This window comes from Lycium barbarum, chromosome 6, assembly GCF_019175385.1.
Source record: "Lycium barbarum isolate Lr01 chromosome 6, ASM1917538v2, whole genome shotgun sequence".
Taxonomy (NCBI): domain Eukaryota; kingdom Viridiplantae; phylum Streptophyta; class Magnoliopsida; order Solanales; family Solanaceae; genus Lycium; species Lycium barbarum.
The window spans coordinates 125,468,017-125,483,264 of record NC_083342.1 but is presented as its reverse complement, the minus strand read 5'-3'; positions in this window follow the sequence as shown (position 1 = coordinate 125,483,264).

The window sequence follows — 15,248 nt, the reverse complement described above, 5'->3', positions numbered from 1 at the left end:
AGAATAGTAAAATCAAAAAGTGTCAATCATTTGGCTAATATCCGCCATATCATATTCGGTCATGAAGATATCTTCAAAGTCTTCCATTTGGTCCACTCCACTTGCTATCAAATCTTCAATCTCTTCCTCTTCGCCTTCCACCGCTTCTAAGTTTTGGTTGCGTCGCTCCGACCTAATCCAATCGCGAATGCACTCTAGTACTTGCAAGCTAAATCCGGATAATGAGTGTCTATGGTCTCTAATTTGTTGTCTTCCTTGGCTAAATGCACTCTCCGAAGCCACGGTTGATATTTGAACCGTAAGGATATCTCGAGCCATTCTTGAAAGTATCGGATGACTCGCCTTTATTTCTTCCACCATGCTAAGACGTCCAAATCATCTAGTTGGTTGATATCCACATTTGACTGTATCAAATAAAAGTGATATTCATCAAAGTTTGCATTATGAGAAGGAGTTGGATGTGAATGTAAAACTTTTAAATGCGACAAACCCGACAAGCCCTTTTGCTACTTTGAGAAGTAGTAGGGCGTGGAGCAACGGGTGTAGCATTTTCTTCCAAATTAGAATAATGGCTAAAAACTTTTCTAAACTCGGCATCAATCGCGAGCTCGGCGTCAGTTAAAGATGGTTCAACATCCTCTTCAATTTCTAAAAAGGTATAAATTTGATTTTCCAATGCTCTAATATAAGATATTTTTAAACAAGGATTTAAAAGAGAACCCAATATAAATAAAGTTGGGATGAGAAAAAATACTTCTTAAATTTTGTTGTCATATTAAAAATAGCCGCTTGATAACCGAATTTATTTTTATACTCTTGTAACTCTAGCTATTTCCGCTAAGTAGGCTAAAATTCCAGTTATCGTGGGATAGAATTGTCTAGAAAAAGCAAGAGTTACATTATAAAATTTTTGTAAAAGTTCAACACATTCCTTAATATCTTCCCAATCGGTAATATTTAATCAATCATCACTATCCGTATTAAAATGGTTGTGAACTTGTTATATGGGAATTCTATAATCATATGCTTGTTGTAACATAATGTAAGTGTAGTTTCATCTAGTGTCAACTTCTATTTGAATTTTCCTAGGTCTAAGGCCATTTTCCACACAAGAATTATTAAAATATCTCAGTTTTGCCCTATTAGCATTACAAAAAAGAAACGCAACCGCATTTTTAACTTTTTGAATAGAATCTTCAAAACACACAAGATCATCTTTAACAATCAAGTTTAAAATGCGACAACTACATCTCACATGAAAAATATTTTTTAGCGGAGGGTTTAATTCCTTTTTTAAAAGACCAATCGCCTTTGTATTATTAGAAGCATTAGCAAAAGCAATAGTAAAAGCAATACAAAGTGTTTTTCTATAAATGTTAAAAATCTCATAACAGTAGACATTGAATCCGCTAAAAAATTTCCATCGTGACGACCTTTCCTTTCATCAAATAAAAAAGCTATAATTCTTTTTTGCATCACCCAATTTTCATCAACCCAATGACATGTAATAGCAAAAAAATCTAACTTGTTAAGACTAAGACCCAAATCGGCGGTAAGACAAACACTACAATTTAAAGAATTAAATACATGACGCAAATAAAATCTATATTTTTTATACAAATCTATAACATCCGCTCTACAAGTACTTCTAGGAATACCCTCAAATAACGGATTATAACAACATTGAATATAAGTAACAAACCCCAAACCCGAAGGAAAGGAAAATGGTAGAGCATCAAAAGCAACCATTTTAGCTATTTCTACACGCTCTTTTTTCTTGTCATAGCAAAAATTTTTACCGGTTCGTGAGTCTATCGTCATTTGAATACCCCCCACATTTGAACCCGTTTTCTCTCCCCAAACATCCTTATGTTTAGCTTTCATATGACCCGTTAGTGGTACCCGTTCCACCATCCTTACTAGTTTGTTGCCTAAAAGCAAATTCTTGTTTACATAAATTACATATAGCTATTTGTTTTTCCTTATTCTTAGTCATAAAGTTCCAAATTTTAGCGGTTGGCTTACGAGTTCTTGGCGGTTTGTTTTCTGTATGTGATTGTGCAGGACCTGTATCTTCTATGGGACATCATCATCAATTTCATTAAAAGTGTCGGTATAATGTTGTTGCATTGCCTCATGATCTAAAAGTGGATTATTTCCACCAACATCAATACCTAAATTAGGTGTTTCGTTCACAAATGTTTCCTCATTAAACCCACCCCTAACAATACCACTACTACCGGCACCACGTCTAAATCTCTTCGCCATTATTAAATAGAATTAATTTAAATCACACTCAAATAAATCACAAGAAAATAAATTGCAACAAATTAAATTGCGTAAATTAAATAGCGGAAAATAAAGATAGAGTTGGAACGAAGGTACTAAATTGCCGGATTAATTTCCAACAAAGTGAAGGCGACTAGAATTGCAAATCCACCAAAGCTTTGGAGCTATTTCGGATTGTTGCAAAATCACCAATTCCACCGACAATTTTTTTTATAATTGCAAAATTAATAATTGAAACTAGAATAAAAATTTATAATATTTAATTGAGAGAAATTTAAAGTGGCTAATTGTTGCAAAGTAACTATAATTGAGAGAAATTGAGAGAAAGAGAAGAGTGAATTGGTGTGGATTAAAATGGAAATGAAGAGGGGTTTATATAGGGGTGAGGGATGGGTTAAAGTGTTAAAAAAAAAGTTTGGGGGGGGGCAAAAGGGGAGTTTGGAGCCGTTGCCAACGGCCATTTTTGCAAATAGATCATTGGCCAACGGTCCAGCCCACAATGGCAACAACTACTTAAAAAAAAAATCATTTTTGACCGGTTTAACCGGTCCGGTTCCGGTTTACCAAAATACAAACCCGGACCGGTAAAAAATAAACGGTTGGTCGGAACCGGTTTACCGGTTCCGGTTTAACCGGTCCGGTTACAGGTTTGAACCGGTCAAACCGGACCGGTTGCTAGGCTTAGTGGAGTGCGTGATGCAGTGGCACGTTGAGTAATTTTGGGGGAAAAGTAGGGGTTTTCACAATATCAGTTGTAAGATGTGTAACTAATGTTTTCATGTTTAACCCTCCTTTCTTTTACCTATTGAATCAATTTGTTTAGGATAGTAAGCCTGGGTTATTTGATTTATCAAATTTTAAACTATATTTTCTATCTTTGTTTTGTTGATAGTGAGCTTATTATTAAGCTCATTGGACTAGAGAAAGCAAATCCTAACTTTGCCTTTGCAATCATCATAAAGTATCAAGGGAAAAATAAACTAGATATAGAGATAAGAGAAAATATCATTATATTTTGCCAAAGGTTTACACATCAACTCATTTGCATGTTACCAAACTTCAAGGTTGTATTACATAGACTTTGTTTCTCATTCATATGACTTTGTTACCGCGGTTGCATCGGGAATTCACCAATGGTTAACTGAGCAATGCGGAATGCGTGATGTAGTGGCTGGTTAACGTGTTACTGGTGATGTGGTTAATCAAAGTTGTGTTGATTTCCATTTTGTTTTCTATAATATTATTTCGAGTTTTGATTATACGAGTATTATAACTCCAAATAAGATTCTAATTGCTTATCCAATTAATTGATACAAATTAAATTCCTCATCTTTCAGTTCTTTTACGGTTAACGTATTCACCTGCGCTTATGCTTCGCAATTTGCATCAAAATAGAATTTGGATTATGCCAAATTAATTTTTTTTTATCCTATTTCTTTTTTAATTCACGAAATGCAAAAAAATAAAAATAAAAAATAAATAAAAATAATAATAATAATATATATATATATATATATATATATATAATTTCTTATTTCGTTTTTTTATTCACGAAATGCAAAAAAAAAAAAAAATCAGTTTCGTTCATATTTGCACAACGAAATGCAAAAAATTGCAAAAAAAAAAAAAAAACAAAACAAAAAAGCCTATTTCGTGAATTGATTCACGAAATGCAAAGAAAAAAAAATCCATTTCATGAATTGCATCACGAAATGCTAAAAAAAAAAAACAGTTTTAATTACACGAATTGCCAAAAAAAATAAATTAAAAATGCCTATTTCGTGAATTGATTCACGAAATGCAAAGGAAAATTTAAAAAAATAATTTCTTGCATTTCGCTACACATGTAGCGAAATGCAAGAAATTCATCACCACCGGAACAGTACGTTGTGTGGGTATTTCGTTGGTTATCCAACGAAATACCCATTTTGGTCTAAAAAAAAAGCATACTATTTTTGTCTAATGACTGTAAAAATAAGCCATTTTGGCTCCGGACTCCCAGGGTTTGTATGTTGACTCTCCACCAAATAATATTTAACTTGTCACTTGATCCAACAACATAGAATAAGCGAAAACATAGCATGAAAGTGAAAAAATCAACCTCTAATGAGCAAGTTTAGCAAACATTCGCGACTACTTTCGTTGCTAAATTTTTATAGTTACAGTATACAAGACCGTAGGTATGATCATAAATCATAATCTTAAATTTTAAATCTTTACAATTAATAAATTGCTTATCCATTGGTTGATACAAATTAAATTCCTCACCTTTCAGCTCTTTTACGGTTAACGTATTCACCTGCTTATGCTTTGCAATTTGCATCAAAATAAAATTTGGATTATGCCCAGGTTTTGTATGTTAGACTCCCGTCTCCACCTAATAATTTTAACTTGACACTTGATCCAACAACACAGAATAAGCGAAAACACAGCATGAAAGTTAAAAAATTAACCTCTAATGAGCAAGTTTAGCAAACATGAAACTATGGAATATGAGGTGCTTGTAACTGTCGCGACTACTTTCTTTGCTAAATTTCTATAGTTACAGTATACAAGACTGTAGGTATGATCATAAATCATAATCTTAAATTTTAAATCTTCACAATTAACTGCTGAAGAGAGAGCTTCTTATTGATGTTGGCATGTTGCAGTGTATCCATAAAGTATTTAGTCTCATGATACACTATAAATGAAGCATGAAACGGTACTTGTATATATAATTAAGACCTCCATTAGTCGAAGTAATAAAGAAATAATAGCCTAAAATTAATTTTTAGCCCTGAATTATTGTCATGAAATCAAGTTGACAGAATGTTCTCGTTCTATTATAGAACTCATGTATAAAACTACTCTATGATTAAGTTTGTAAATCATATGGTAATTTCTATTATGTTTTTGCCTACTCTTCTTCCAACTTTTTTCTCCACAACTCATTTTCTTAGAACTTCTTACAAATTTTGAATGCAGATGTTTTCTTTATAAGGTTTTGGAAAAGTGTTAAATTGTGTATATGCCTTTAATTTTTATTGGTTGTACCTTACTATATATATACATATATATATATATATATATATATATTTTTTTTTTTTGCTCTTCTTAAAAAGATCCTTTTTTTTTCTTTGTTAAAACTTTAAAAGGCTCTTTTCTCTGAAAGGTTTTCCTGGAATTCCTTTAAAGAAAACTCTTTTTCTTTTTTAGAAACAAGTTCATTACAAGATTTTTAGTATATGTTAATTCAAGAACCTATATACATCTTGAAGAATGTACTTCATTTTTCCCGGGGCTGGTAATTGCACATTACTTTCCCGTCTCGCGAGTCATGTCGCTGCCCTCTCCCTTCATATGCAACGAATGCAATTCATCATGGGTATTAGTGTCTTATTAGCTTCTCAAAATGTATGCATACATGATTCGAAATATTGATGTTTCAAATATCATTTAATGTGAGAAATTCATTATTTTTTGTTCGTCCATCTTTCATAATTTTGATCCAAACATGTAAAAGGTAGTCCGAGTCACATGTTGGGCAATTATTGTCTAGTTTATATTGAAGTGTCAATTGCACGTGCCTATCATGTGACCACTAATTAAAGTGGAGGGATCCCGTACTGGAGACGAGCCTCGTCCAAATTAAACGCCCCTCGTTGATCCCCACCTAACCTAACACACCCTGACCAGGCCCCTGTACCCGTGAAAGAGCTCATCTGTGCTTATATATATGGATGCCTTAATGAGTAAACTTCGTCACACAACTAAACGAGTATTCACTACTTATTCCAAATACATGATGTAAGCATAGTGATGACTGATTTTGTGGCTTGAACCTCTAGATAATTTTATGCAAGACTTACCTTCAATCCTACTTATATTTAAAAAAAAGAGAGTTTAATTACCTTATATACATTGTCAATGTAAACGATTTTTTTTATATACTATTCGGTCTTCCAAAAATAATTGCATTGCTTATCATACGAATAAGGATTTCAAAGTCAGCTATATGTGCCGTTAGGAATGGCAAAATTGGTCCATGAAAAAATGACCCGCGTTGGGCAGGTCATTGACCCGCACATTTATTAGCTCTGCTCATTTTAGCCGAAATCATTTCAGTTTATCTAAATATTGAGTTGATATGTAGCCCAAATTGCCCATATAAATCTTGTTGGAATATTTTTAAAAATACTTTATTATTGATATGTAACATATAGCCATAATAAAGAAAAAATAGTATTATTAGGTACTTAATTATAAAAGAATAAGCAAAGAAATTAAAACTTAATACATAACTAGGCAGGCTGAGTTATAACACGTTGTTGACAAGTATCCTGGCACTATCTATGTAGTATGCTGAGGAGATTTGATTTTGCTGAGGTCTGGATAGAGCTTATTTACCGATTTATTTCTAACAATTGGTATTCTATTGTCTTAAATGGGGGCAGATCTGATTTCTTTAAATCTGGTAATGGCTCGAGACAGGTGATGAAATATTGTCTGTTTTACTTAATGGACTTCATGAGGATCCCAATTTCAGAAATTTTTACATGAACAAGAAAGGTCCAAAAATCAATCACCTTAGCTTTGTAGATGATGTGATTCTTTTTACTAGGGGCAATAGAAAATCCTTAAAAAGGATTATGAGAGTTCTTGGCTCCTATGAAGAGGCTTCCAGGCAAACAATTAATAAACACAAAAGCTCCATCATTCTTCATCCTAATGCTTGCTCTAGAAGAGTGGACAGGCCCAAGAGATTAACTTTTATGAAACAGGAGCATCTTCCTATTAAATATTTGGGTTGTCCCCGTTATTTGGGAAGGAAGAGGGCTTCCATCTTTTCTGATATGGTGCAAAAGATTCTCAACAAAATCAGGGGCTGGAATACTCCTTTCTAGGGGAGGCAAGAGCATATTGATCAAGCATGTCCTACAAGCTGTGCCTGCCCATATTCTAGCTGTAATTCACCCTCCCAAAACTGTCTCTATTATTATTGAAAATGCTTTAAACATGTTTTTTTGAAGTGGTTTAGATGGTAATAAGAGACATAATTGGTCTTCTTGGGATAATTTGTCCTTTCCCTTTGGTGAAGGAGGGGCAAGTTTCAGGTAAATCAATGACATTAGCAAAGCTTTCATTGCAAAATAGTGGTGGAGGTTCAGAAATGAAGATACTTTATGGACTCAATTTCTTTTGATGAAGTATTGTTAACGAGTCCATCCCGTTAAGAAAAAATGGTACAATGGCCAGTCTCACAACTGGAAATCAATGTGTGCCATTAAAAATGACATAGAACAGAACATTGTTTGGGATGTTGGCAGAGGAGATTTGGCTTTTTGGTTTGATAACTGGACTGATTGTGGTCCACTATATCATGTCCTCCCTATTAGGTCTAAACCAAATAAGGTATGCATCAAAGATGTCTATCATCACAATGGTTGGGACTGGCTAAAATGTGGTAATATCCCTGACACTGTTAAGACCATTACTGGTAGCATTAGTCTTTGCTTATCTGATGAAGACGACAGACCTCTCTGGAAAATCTCTTCTAATGGTAAGTTCTCCAGGAGTGCCTGGAATATGCTCAGAAAAGTCCAAAGTGAAAATCATCTGGCTAGCTAGATCTCTTTGGAATAAGGCAATACCCTTCAAAATTTCCTTTATGAGTTGGAGAATTTTGCACAAGAAAGTGCCTACTAATGAAGTAATTGGCAAGTGGGAGATCTCTGGTTCTAGATGCATTTGCTGCAGAATCTCTCAACTTGAGAGTATAAATCACATTTTTTTCAGAGGCTACATTCCTATGACTATGTGGAAATATTTTGGTGTCCTTTTTGGCATTGGAGGGCAAGGTTTATCTCTGGCTACTGCCTTCATCAGTTTTTGGAGGAATCAGACCCCTTCCAATCCTATCATGGCCTTCATTTGTAATATTACTCCCTTTCTTATTACTTGGGAATTATGGAAGATAAGGTGTAGAGGTAATTATGGTACTAGCAAGCCATATATTCCTAGCATTATCTTTCAGATCTCTCAAAGTATTATCAACTATGTCAATATTCAATTCCCCAATTTTAAATGTGACCTTACTTGGGATGAAATTCTTAGCTTGAATGACAAACATATGAGCTGTAAAAACTCTAGAATTGTACAATGGTCCAAACCTGTTGAATCTTTTGTTAAACTCAACTCAGATGGGAGTTTTAAAGATGATGCTTGTGAGGAGGGCTTATCTGGAATAGTCAAGGAAAATTTGCTATGGCTTTCTCCTCTCCTCTTGTGGGAAGATCAAGTATTGTTGCTGAAGCTAAAGCCCTTTTATTTGGTATCTAGTGGTGCACGCAGAATGGTATTACTAAGCTGAAAATTGAGCTGAAAATTGAGCTGGAAATTGAAACAGACTCCATGATCTTATTATCATGCATTAGGGAGGTCTTCAAAATTCCGTGGCAATTAACTCCTATTATTAAAGATATCAGAAGATTATTAAAGGAGATTTGTAGAAACTATACAATCTTGACTTGTTCCATTCATTCACCGAGAGAGAATATATATAGGATACAATCTTGAACCCTAGTGAAACAAGGAAACTAAGATCCTAGTGAAACAAGGAAACTAACTAATATATGGTAATTAGTGAAACAAGGAAACTAACTAATATATGGTAATTATCTCCCTACAAATATGCTACCAAATAATATCAAATAATATAAAGATATTATACCGCAATACCCCCCTCAAGTTGGAGCATGGGAATAAAAAATGCCCAACTTGGAAAGCAAGAAGTCAAACTGAGTTTTGCCGAGAGCTTTGGTAAAAATGTCTGCCAACTGTGAAGATGTTGAAACGTGTGACGGAGAAATCAAACCTTCATTAATTGCATCATGAACAAAGTGACAATCTACCTCAATGTGCTTTGTTCGTTCATGGAAAACCGGATTTTTTGTGATGTGCAAAGCGGACTGACTATCACAAAACAATTTGATCGCCTTGGGATGTTGTATACCTAAACTCAACAACAGACCTCTCAGCCACTTCAACTCACAAGTGACCGCAGCCATGGACCTATATTCAGCCTCTGCAGAAGATTTAGAAACTGTGTGCTGCTTCGTTGTCTTCCAAGAGATGGGAGATTGACCTAGAAATACTAGCCAACCTGTCAACGAACGACGAGTAAGCGGATAAGCCGACCAATCAGAATCACACCATCCCTGCAAAGTCAACTCACTGTCGGCACGTAACAAAATACCCTGTCCTGGTGTGCCTTTCAAATAACGGACCACTCGTAAGGTCGCTTCCCAATGTTCAATCCGGGGTTCTTGAATGAATTGAGACAAAATATGAACAGAATATGCCAAGTCCGGTCGAGTGACCCCAAAATAAATAAAACACCCGACTAATCTACGGTAGACCTCCGGATCCGACAACAAATCTCCATTTGCAAGGCCAAGTTTATGATTTTGCTCAATAGGGAACCCACTTGGCTTTGCACCTAACAATCCTGCTTCAGAGATAATATCAAGAGTATACTTGCGTTGACAAAAAAACAACCCTGATGAACTACGAGCTACTTCAATACCCAAAAAATATTTGAGAGACCCAAGGTCTTTCATTTTGAAACAATCACTCAAATAGGCTTTGAAAGTTGCAAGTGTAGCGGAATCATTCCCAGAAATAATAAGATCATCAACATAAACCAAGATATTAATCTGAATATTCCCTCTAGTAAATGTAAAAAGAGAATAATCAGAATAAGATTGAAGGAAACCGTACCCTTTCAAAGCAGTTACCAATTTTGCAAACCAACATCTAGGGGCCTGTTTCAACCCATACAGCGATTTGCACAAACGACACACCAACGTAGGATCTGGACTTTCAAACCCGGGAGGGAGCTTCATATACAACTCCTCATCAAGGTCACCATGTAAAAAGGCATTATGAACATCCATTTGGTGAAGTTCCCAATTTTTGGATGCTGCAATGGCTAGGAAGGCTCGAACAGTAGTCATCTTGGCGACCGGAGAAAAAGTTTCATTGTAGTCAATCCCCGTTTGTTGATGATTTCCCAACACAACCAAGCGTGATTTGAGCCGTTCTACATCTCCATTTGACAAAAACATGGTCTTGTACACCCACTGATTACCAAGTGCTTTCTTACCCAGAGGAAGATGTTCCAAAGTCCATGTACCATTGTCTTCCAATGCACGTATCTCTTCTTTCATTGAATGTCTCCAACCTTCGTGTTTCATGGCTTCTTTGAAGGTCTTAGGATCCTTACCCGAAATAATAGCTGCAAGAAACTTACGATAATTTACAGAAAAATTGTCACAATTAATATAGTGTGCCAAAGGATAGGGAGTACCTGAGGATTGATTGTTAACAGGAGTTGTAGGGGACAAACTATTAGCAAAAACTGAGTGTGTCACATAATCACGAAGCACAACAGAGGGAAATTTCTCCCGAAAACCACGCCCCAAGCCACCTTCCACATTCGTGACTGGGGTATGGTGTTGCTGCCCCCCCCTCTCGCTGCCAGCGGGCGCTGGGTTCCCAGCGGGCTGTGCAGTGGCTGTTGGCAGCCGTTCAGCCTCGCTGCCAGCTGGCGCTGGGTTCCCAGCGGGCTGGACAGTGGCTGCTGGCTGCAGCTCGTCCTGGCTTCCAGCAGGCGCTGGTTGGGCAGTGGTTTGCGGCTGCTGCTCGGCAGCCTCCGAACTATCAACTTCGCCCCCTAATTCATCCCCGTACACCATAAAATTACGATCAATTTCAGCACCCTCATAAAAAAAACTAGACGAAATATTAACATCTTCCGGACAAGCAAAAGGAAACACATCCTCCACAAACTTTACATCACGAGAGACAAAAAATTCCTTCGTATCAAGATCAAACAACCGCCACCCCTTCTTACCAAATGGATATCCCACAAACAAACACTTTCTGCTCCGACTAGCAAATTTGTCACCCTGAGTTTTTTGATTATGAGCAAAGCACAAACACCCAAAAGTACGAATAGCATCAAAAGAAGGAGGTTTATTGAATAAAATTTCAAAAGGTGTTTTATTTTCCAATTTGGGTGTGGGGGTACGATTTATGAGATGAGATGCAGCAAGAACACATTCACCCTAGAAAAAATTTGGCAAATTGGCCTGAAATCTGAGAGCCCTCGCAACATTCAACACATGTTTATGCTTCCTCTCTACCCTCCCATTCTGTTGCGGAGTACCCACACAAGAGGTTTGAAACAAAATACCAGTGGTGGAAAAATAATCGATGAAACAATTAAATTCTGTACCATTATCACTTTGTACAACTTTAATTGTTTGATTAAATTGTCGATCAACCATAACAACAAAAGCCATAAACATCGGAAACACTTCTGTTTTATCAACCAACAAGTAAATCCAAATAGCTTGGGAAAAATCATCAACAATTGTTAAAAAATAACGAGCTCCACACGACGAAACATGGCGATATGGGCCCCACATGTCATACCCCATTTTAACCGCGTTAAAGTAGAGTACAACATATTGGTGATTCCTATTTTGTTTGTTTGTTTTAAAGAGTCGCCACCTAATTATTTATGGTGAATTAGGACACCTAATGTTTATTAAAGTTATTTTAAAGTTAACTCCGTTTTACAGTCTGCGAAACTTAAGATTCTAGGTAAGGGTTCAATTAGTCTAAAGGGAAGGTATTAGGCATCCTTTAAGACCCATTAACAATGGTTAACCGACCGGACTAAAATTTAATTAGGCTAAGAATGCAGATATAATATTTTAAATGTTTGGGAAATAACTTATAAATATTGCTAAAGTTTTTAAAGGAAAAGGTAATAATGTTATTAGAAATAAGACTTGTAAAAATAATAATTTGTATAAAAGAGTTTAGTTATAAATTGAAGGAGCGCGGGATATATTTGAAAATAACTCAAAAGGAGGGGAGACCTTGACTAATTTTGTTTAAGAGTACAGACAAGATGGAATTTTCCCTTCTTCGTTATTATGTTTGTTAACTATGCCTAGCCAAAAAATATACGTGACTGATCTAAAGTTGGAGAGTTATTTATACAATATATTTGAATTTATATTTGCATATCAGTAATACTTTGAGATTTCCAATATAGTAGGAATGAAAATATAATTCAAAATATGTGTTCGTGGCCTTACGCCTTTGAAAACCGATTGCTTTAATATAGATAGATATTAGAGGTACTATAAATGATTTAATACGACGGAAGAAATGAAACCATGGGATTAATTATTTGTTTTCCTTAAATTAGCTGTTCATTATCAAACTAAACTCCACTAATTTTGCTAAGGTTCAATCTAAATTAAGAAATAAAAGTGTTAGTCATGCAATACAAATAAAATACACAACAAAAATGAAATAGAAGGAGAGAGGAGCAAAATGATTTAAATGGCTCAGCCCATTTTAACTGCTATTGGGCTTCGGCCCAGCGAAAATAAATGCTGCGGACTGTTGCTGATGGGGCTGACTCGAGAGAAATTATGTTGGGCTTTTAGCCGAACACCGGATGTGGAAGAGGATGAGTCCCGAATTAGGACTCCGTTTTTCTCCGATGTGTACATGTAAAGAAAAAGATAAAGATTAGCGACAAGGAAACTTACCCAAGGATATTCATGGTTTTAAATTCACACATAACATTAATGAACGCATAGTTACAGATTTTTTATTTTTTGTTAATTCACGTGACAAAACATGGTCCAATCCCGATAGTAAATGCAAAGAAAGAGAAAAAAAGAAAGAAAAAAGAACAAGCTTAAACATAAAGGAGGGGCAGCAGTCCCAGGTTCAGATTAAAATCTGAACTGCGCATGTATTTTGGAACGTATAGGTCCAGGAATGATTAATATGCAAAAGAGGGGGGTGTCCGCTGTATTATCAAAGCAGTAAAAGGAGGGAAAAATGCAACCAGTCTGAGACAATATTTATAAGGCATGTAACATGAATCTCTTTAGTAATATACGTAGTATACCTTCCCATATACACCTAGTGTATATCAGCCATGTATATCTCATGTATTCCGTGTATATAATCAAGATTTTAACCCAGAAATGCAGCAAAATGCTCACAAGCTAATTTTGACTAAACCGACCACACAGAGATCAGAGCATATGGACAGGTGAGGAAAGCAAGAAAAGACACAATGGGTTAAAACCATTCCTTTATTTATTCCAGCAGAAACAGAACAATATATTATTGGCACGAATTTCCCATTCAACAAATACAAACTTATGGCCTCAACTTAAAAGAGCAAAACAACATTGATATTCAATTTAATGGGCACACAGAGTTCTGAACAGACGTACGCTAAACAGATTGAATCCAAAACAATCCTCCATTTTCAAATTAGGTGTATAATTACTCATGTTCGAATAAGGGGACAGGTTTAAGTCAAAACAAGGATGTAAATCAAAAATGCATATGCATCCGAAGATTAGATCATACTATCTAATAGCCCATACTTTGAGTGTCTTCTTAAACTAAATCGTTTTTGAACCGATAGAAAGAATACTAAAAGCTGCAAATGATTCATACTTCTTAATTCGCACACCAAATCTGCGTAATACTAAGATGCTTATAGAATCAAATCAATCAAGCCATGTTGAACTTTAAACAAGTAGCAAACACGAACATACACGAATCCTATCAAGCTACTAACTAAAACTAGATTCACTAACGACTGAACACCCATAAACGAACTAAACTGACTGAAACGACAAACATATGTGAACACATAAACACTTACAAACTGAAATTAAAACACACCAGCTGGAAACATAAACGTGTAAGACTGTTAACTACTGAACTGGAAAAATTAAACCAAGACGCGAACACACGAACATTATTAGAACCGGAGTTAAACTAATTAAACATGAATATACATAACCCGACTAAGTTACTAAACTGCAACCCGAAAATGAAAATGGAACAAGGTCTAATACATGCCTGTTGATGAAACTACACTCAGAATTCAGATTTGGAATCAAACAGTATTCAACAACCAACGTCGACATGTAGTATAATCATTTTATCGTATTTGAAACTAAGCAGATTACATTCATCGCAGGGTACATTACTTAGAACAAATAGGGTAAAGAGGGATAGTTTAGAACTATTTTAACCATATACACAGTATACCTAAAATATACATATCAGGGTGTGTATATCGGGTGTATATCGCATGTATATCTCCTTCTTATCTTGTTAACCCAATTGTATATCCTATGTATATTCGGCTCTAAATGAGTTCTAAGTCCTGAAAATTTAGTCTAAACACCCAAACCACAGTGACGTCTTTCAAAATTCACTATTTGGCAATTAACACCCTATCCTAACAGCACCCAAACATCAAGCATAATAGGAAAACAAAGAAAACTACATAACTGCTACAAAGAAAACAGAAATGAGCTAGAATTTTAACTAAAGCGAAAACTAAAGATTAAAAGCAATAAATGTATCAAGGTTTACCTTTTTTGCGTGCAATGAACTGGGTGTCGAAGTCGTCGAATTTACGCTCGAATGTGACGAACTCGAACTCGATAAAAAGTCTTTCGAATCGAAAAGTTCGACAGAACCGAACACTCTTTTTTGAAAGGAAGTTTGGTTTGATTTTTTTTAAGTAATCCTAAAACTTAAATAAAAAAATGACTCGAAACAAACTGGAAGCGAAGCAGATTCGAATTCTAAAGTAATGGAATTCCCCCCAAATGTTGAATGCCCTCGGTTCTTTCTAACAAAAACACTGAGTCCTTTTTTTGTCTCAGTTGATCGGGTTTCTCTTCATCAAAATACCCTATTTCTGAAACCATGTTCCCTCCCCTTGAAACGTCTCCAGACAGTCCCATTTATAGGGTTTCGATTCAGTTTTAAGAAAAGAGAGAGAGGAGCGTATGAGAGAAGGAGTGGGGAACAGAGCGAAGTGGGGGACAGTGGTGAGTGTGGAGGTG